The sequence below is a fragment of the Myotis brandtii genome, unplaced genomic scaffold (genome assembly GCF_000412655.1).
Source record: "Myotis brandtii unplaced genomic scaffold, ASM41265v1 scaffold94, whole genome shotgun sequence".
Lineage (NCBI taxonomy): Eukaryota > Metazoa > Chordata > Mammalia > Chiroptera > Vespertilionidae > Myotis > Myotis brandtii.
The window spans coordinates 699,353-706,792 of NW_005371876.1; positions in this window are offsets into that span (position 1 = coordinate 699,353).

Below are 7,440 nucleotides of genomic sequence, written 5' to 3' on the forward strand. Positions count from 1 at the left end.
TCTCTGTAAAAAATCAATAAAATATATTTAAAAAAATAAAGTCCCTCAGGTTTTTAATTTCATCACTCCAATTCTGAGTAAATGACAAAAGCTGTGTTGGTTTCTCTGACTACAACAATGGTCCCCTTTTGGAGGTCAAATCTGGATTCTTAGATTACAGCTGTTCCCAGATCTGCCAATGCCTCCGGGGAAAAGAAGCTGGGGCGAGGCACCCATGTCAGTTTTCCACTCCTGAGGGAATTTTCCCATCTCATCTCTTGCTTTTAGGTTCCCTGCCCTTAGTATTTGTTTTCTAAGTAGCAGGGAACTTTGGAAAATTCCACTCAGCTTTTATGGAATTTGGGCTTACTTCTTTAGCCTCCTGTCCTATGCAGATTTATAGTTTGGCAGATGTATTAAATGGAAATTGGTCATCTGTTTGTGGACCTTCTAATCTCTAAATTGGTCACTCATACCCTTCAAGATTGCCACAATGACTGCTGTGCATTCTACACCCCAGAGGTAATTCACATCCTGGGCTGAGCCCAGACTCTCAACCCAAGCTCAGAAGTAGATAATGTCCATAGTGAGAGTTGAACATCCTGATTTTACCATCTAAAAGTTCCCTTTCCCTAAAATTTTATTCCATAGTCATAGTTCTTTGGTTCTATGACACTTACTAAATTTTTTAAATTATATTTTTATAGCAGACTGATGTTCTGCTATAAAATTCTCCATCCTACCAAAAGTAGAAGTCCTAACTTGGCTTTTTTTTTTTTTTGGTAAATAAAATAAATGTCATTGTTTATTATTATTCTTTTTTTACTTCTACTGGGAATTACGTCCAGACCTTCTGAATACAGACATATCCAATGGCTTTTACTCAGGGCTTCTTGCTACATAAGTGAAGACTGACAAACAATTCAATTTCAAAGGAAAGGACAATCCATACACCATAATTTATTTCACCCTTTTCAAAAGTTGCTGGATATTTTGACTTGGCTTTTTTTTTTGGTAAATAAAATAAATGTCATTCTTTATTATTATTCTTTTTTTTACTTCTATTGGGAATTACGTCCAGACCTTCTGAATACAGACATATCCAATGGAATTTACTCAGGGCTTCTTGCTACAAAGTGAAGACTGACAAACTATTCAATTTCAAAGGAAAAGACAATCCATACACCAAAATTTATTTCACCCTTTTCAAAAGTTGCTGGATATTTTTAATCTACAACCAAAAGTAAGGAAAATCATTGAAATCAGTTTGCTATAAATGTTAACCTGTAGACAGCATGGAATGTATATCAATGATTCCTGAATATGCAGGAGGCAGCTGATCGATGTTTCTCTCTCATCGATGTTTCTAACTCTCTATCTCTCTCCCTTCTTCTCTGTAAAAAATCAATAAAATATATTAAAAAAAAAAGAATGTCTTTACTCATAAATCTTGTAGAAGTGTATTTTCTAATTACTCATCCAGACACTGGTAAAGTCAGCTGTAATCTGTGTCTTTCCTGTTCCCTGCACCCCCTCCAGTGACATCAGTTGCAGATTAACTCCACTCTTGCCCCAAACCCCTACTTCTAACATCCCAACACACCCTCTCCCTCAGTGTTGATCACAGGGTTTTGATACTTTTGTGTTACATGATGTAATTTTATTTAGGAATCATGTTTGTAGAGGGATTTGAGACTTTAAAAATATACAGGCATTTGATATTAGCATCTGTCTGGTATAATGAGTTCTAGCACCTCTTTCCTTTTATAGGACCATAACAATGGTAATATTAGTGTAGCATTTTTCTGCTTACATAGTAGTTTTACATAATCTCACCTTCACATCTCAGTACACATGCAACAAAGTTATTATTACCCCCATTTGAAAACCAAGAAAACAAAAAACCTGAGAGATGAATTGATTCCCCCAAAGTAAAACAACCAGAAGGGAGCTGAACTGGGACTCACATTAAGGCCTTCCAACTATAAAGTCCATGCTGTTTCCTTGTACTTCATTATTTTAGTAAATAACTAGCTTAGCAAGCACTGTGCTAGGAACTGGAAAAATGATCATATAAAGTCTTGCCCTTACATCTACAAAGTCCCTGAGAAAACAGACTAATGACCCACAAAATTTCAGGTAGTGTAATAAATATCTCACTATGCCAATGATTGTGTGGAAACACAGAGACCTGCATTTAAATAACATGAACAGATTAGTGAAGACATACCTGACACATGACACTTGCATTGAGCTTCCCAGGTGCAAATATTGGGTGAAGAATGAAGGAAGAACATTTTCCAGAGGCAGCAGTTGGTGGGAAAACACAGAAGTGTAGATCACAAATGCTAATGGTTCAGAAGGAAATGCTTAAGTTAAGTCTATTAAAGAGCTACTCTACTTGTTAGAAGCCATACAAGATCTTAATGATGCCAACCAGGTGGGCATTAGTGCATAAAAGAAAGTGCTAATGGTTCAGAAGGAAATGCTTAACTTAAGTCTATTAAAAAGCTACTCTACTTGTTAGAAGCCATACAAGATCTTATGATGCCAACCAGGTGGGCATTAGTGCATAAAAGAAACCTTTACATCCTCTCTAATAATACTTGCCATTTGCTAACAACATTTCTTTTATTGTTGAATTACTTCAGAGCTTATAATACCTGCTGTTTCTGCCTTAGGTAAGATTATCCTTATATCTTCACAGACAATTAAGAGCCAGAGAATAATATAATAGTGTTTCAATTTATGAAACTCATATATTTTACCCACTCTTCTTCAAAAAGTCACTGCAACCTTTCAGGATGTCAGTTTCCCTACATAGACCAGCTCATCATAAACTCTCAGCTAATTTGTTTAATGTTTAGTGGACCAACATTTACAAGCTTCTATTTTTTTCTAATTCCAGATCTTTCACTTTCATTTAGTGAGTTTCTTAACCAGAAAAAAATAATAAGGCAATTGTCATTTCTATGTTACTGATTTAATTGTAAATTAAAATAGTTTGTCAGTCATGCAAATTGTTCATTTCTTTAAATAAAAATGCACACTTCTCAAAGGTGTCACATATGTTATTTTACTTTCACAGTTTATGACACATCCTGGGCCATAAGCAGACACTGTGGCTGTCTGACTCTGGACCATAGTGCTGAACCAGAACTAAACTTGGCTTCTCATCCAGGGAGTTTCCCATCACCCCCTGCTGCCTGACCACTGGTCTCCTTCCCTTCCTCTCTCTCTTATTCTCTTACTAACTATACTCCAAACTCTTATTATACTTTATAAAATCAACAGTGAACAAACTGGGGTTACCTTCCCTAGAGTTTATGCTGTTGATTAGAGTTCCTGAATTCCATAACCGAATGAAAAATGACTTTAGGGACTTTTCTCTTTGTGTCATTTACTGAATATTCCCTTTCCGAATCTTAGACTCGTTTTTTTCATCCCTGACACAGAAGTAGGGCCTGACCTACTTTCTAAATTTATATTACATGGCACTTTACCCTCACTTCTACAGCCCAATTTATTTCACTACTTTAAAGAAAAAATAAATGATGTGAACATATTTCTTGGTGAATTTTTTAGTTAAACTCTTAGGAAGTCCATCAGTTCAAGATGAGACATGTGAAACTACTGAAGAGATAGCAAGATAAAAATATTACAACTTACTGTAGTATGTCACTAAGTGAAAGGTTAAATATATCAAAATAGACCAGCGATTTTCAACCAGTATGCTGTGGCACAGTTTGCCACAAGATTTTTGAAAACATGCACTACCTGACCATTTAGTGAGGAGCACTGACCTCTCTTCCCTTATATTGAAAACAAAAAAAAACAAATACGTATGATCTTACTAATATGTGGAATCTAATAAACAAAGTGAACTGAGGAACAAAACAGAAACAGAGGCATGAATACATGGAACAGACTGAAAGCTCTCAGAGGGGAAGGTTGTTGGGGAACTTGATGAATGAATGTGATATATAACCTATATGTGTAACATATATAACACATAGACACAGAAAACAGTGAGGTGATAGCCAGAGAGAAAAGGGGGTGCAGGTAGATTGTAGGTAGGTAAAGGCAGGAAAATGGGGATGGAAAGAGACTTTTCTTAGGGCAAATGATGCATGATATAGTGTGCAGATGATGTTCCTTTGAGCTGTACACTTACAAACTGTAGGCTTTTGTGAAACAATGTCACTCCAATAAATTCAATAAGAATAAATAAATAATACCTAATGTAGGCATTTATTACATTTATTTTGAGTTAATAATTTAAAAACTCAGAACTGAAAAAAATAAAGAACTACTATATGGTATATAAATTTTTCACAACTATAACAAATCCTGCCATAAATATCTTTACACATAATTTTTATAGTCATTACTCTTCATTTCTTTATGGGATTCTGAATAGAGTGCAAGTATATTTAAAACGTTTTTTTCTGATTTAGTTACTGTCCTGTATAATAAAAGGCTAGTATGCAAATAGACCAAATGGCGGAACAACCGGACAACCAGTCACTATGACATGCACTGACCATCAGGGGCCACGCACAGAACACGATGGGCGTTGGCCATGACGGGATGGTGGAGCAGGTGAGTGGGGGCAGCAGACCAAGGTGGGGTGCTGGTTGCTGTCATCAGGGTGAGCCTCTGGTGGTTACTGAAAATTCTTTGCTCCCATACGCCATGATTCCACCTGGCACTTGCACCCACTGCCAGTGCCCGTTGCCAACCCCAATCACTCAGCGCCATCAGTGGGTGCGAGCGGAGACTGCTGGCTCCAATCACCCCTCAGGGCTTCTCCACCTTCCCCTGCTCCTGAGGGGAAATCGGGGCAGCAGCCGCCGCTCGAACCCAATGCTGGCACCGGCCCCAATCGCTCCATGCCATTAGTGGGTGTGAGCAGGACTGGTGCTGTCAGCGTATGGGAACGGTGTCAGAGGAAGCGGGGTTGCTGGCAGAGAGGGGACTGGGGGCGGGGAGGAGCATGGTGGGAGGGGCTGCGTGGGGGCACTGAGGATAGGCCGAGACCTGCCCCTGTGCCCACTGCAGCCTAGCGGCCCACAGTTCCTTTCAAGGTGCACGAATTTGTGCACTGGGCCCCTAGTTTATTATAAAGTGGTTGTTCAGAAAGATAGCAGCTTCAAATTTAATGAATATCGTACTATTTTTATCTCTTTTCATTTTGATAGGCAAAAGCTCTATTTTAATTCTTACTTATTTGATTACTAGTGAAATTGAATAATTGTTTATGTTTATTATTGCCTCTTTACTGCTAACTGTTAGTTTTCTTTGCCCATATTAAAGTTTTGAAATCTCTGTTGGCCCTGTTTATTTCTTTTCTTATTTAGTTTATGGTTTATATAATAGCATTTATTACAGATAATAAAAATTAGAAATTTATGTATTTTATATCTAAAAATATCTAAATAATAAAATAGTGATATAAAGTGTACTTGCTTCATTTCTATGTTGTCTTCATAGAAAAACTTGGAACTTTTTCCTCTTTCATTTCTGAGCAATTTTAAGTATTTTTGCTCTTTTACCATTTCTGGGCTATTTCTTCTTATGCTCTTCTTGGTTAGTTATATTTTTAATGGATTTGATCATATCATCAGAACATTCAAATGTATTAGCATTAGTATTTCCTATTTTTATTTTGAAATTTACAACACATCTGGCAATAACCTCATTCTTAAACTATTATGTTTTCTCATCATTTTGGTTGTATTCATCATAGATTTAACCACTCAATGACATTTTATTCCCCTTCCCCCCCAAAATCAGAATGAAATAGAGATCACTCTGGAGTGAGATTACTTTCATTAAGAATCTTAGTTACATCACTTTTTTTGCTGTGTGGTTTCAGAAAGTTACCTTACCTCCCTTGTCCTCAGTTTTTCCATATGTATAAAGAGAGCATTATAAGCATTACTGTAGTGAAAAGTTAATATATACTTATGCCAGGCACATAATAAGAGCTCAATAAATTTTGACAATTATTAGCATAATTTGCTATGGAGATCAAGATGTATAAGGCATACTACCATAGGAAAAAGAAGAAATTTGGAATTGAAAGGCTAAAAAGCTTGACAATTTTATAACTTTACTAGCCATTCTGGGTGAAAATATTAACTACTGTAATTAAAAATGTTATGACTTTTCAGGATTTCTTTAGTGCAGGAGGACTCAGGACTCTTAACATTTTAGCACCATGGTGCCAAAGGCAAACAGATGATTCTATAATAGAGCAATGTCAATGTCAATATCAATACCAACACTTGAGAATATGAATCATTTCTTGACCTTTGGATGAAGCATTAATAAAAGCTTTCAAGGAACCACTTATTGCTGATTACTTTAGTGGACGTAGCATTGCACCAAAGCATGAAAATAGTTTTTATAGTGATCCATATTCTATTCATTTCCTAAATTATGGTTTCTTTCCTTGACATTCAACATAAGTTTACCTAATTATCTCATCAATTTGTATCTCTTATGTATCAGCATATGTTTGCTCTTAAGGAAAAAAGGAAAGATTGCAAAAGCAATTGATGATCTATCAAACGTCTTGGCACTATGTGAGCCACGGACCCAGAGCTGATTAATTGCACAACTCCAGCACAACTCACATTGTTCTCTATATATGGTGCATGGAGTACAATGTAAGTGCCTGAAGCCCTCCCCCACATTGATGATCTATCACAACAATACAATATCAAGAAGAAATGTACTTCTTGTCCCATTTTGCAAAGGAAAAATGGAAAAGTTGTTTATGATCTATCTCAGAAAATCAGTGAATTCCTGTATATTTGAATGTTCCATAACATTCCAACGATTTTGTTAAAAGTTAAATAGTAATCTATAATTTTCAACTTAACAACCTAGAAAAATATGTTTGTTATTTAAGTAATTTCTTACTGTGAAAACTTCAATAATTCTGGATTGGAACAATTTCCCTTTTTATATAGCTATTATAATTCCAAGTCATTCTTTAGTCCCCAATTTCTCCATAAAGCATTCTCAGATTGTTCTAGGCCAACTCTTTGAAAACTTATGGAACTTCTTGTTGGTATCATTTATTTTCCTTTGCACCATAAAAATGGGGTTTCTCTGGTATTGTTGTTTATTTTTCCATGTGCTACATTAAGCTTTCATCCACTTATGGAGACACTACTAGAGGTCAAGATTCTTGGTGAATTCTTGGTCAAATAAAAATTTTTACAATGTAATTGCAGTCTGCCAGGAATTCATAGAATATTGATGAACATACAGTATACTAATGAATAGACAGAGAAATAAATATACGCATTGCATAAACTATAACTGGGAGTGACAGGATACCATAGAAATCTAAAAAAATTCAGCTGTCAGCTCTGCTTAAACAAGGAGGACAGAGAAGAAAAGAAAATTCATAGAGTAGATGACATTTCTGAAATGGGTCATAGTAGG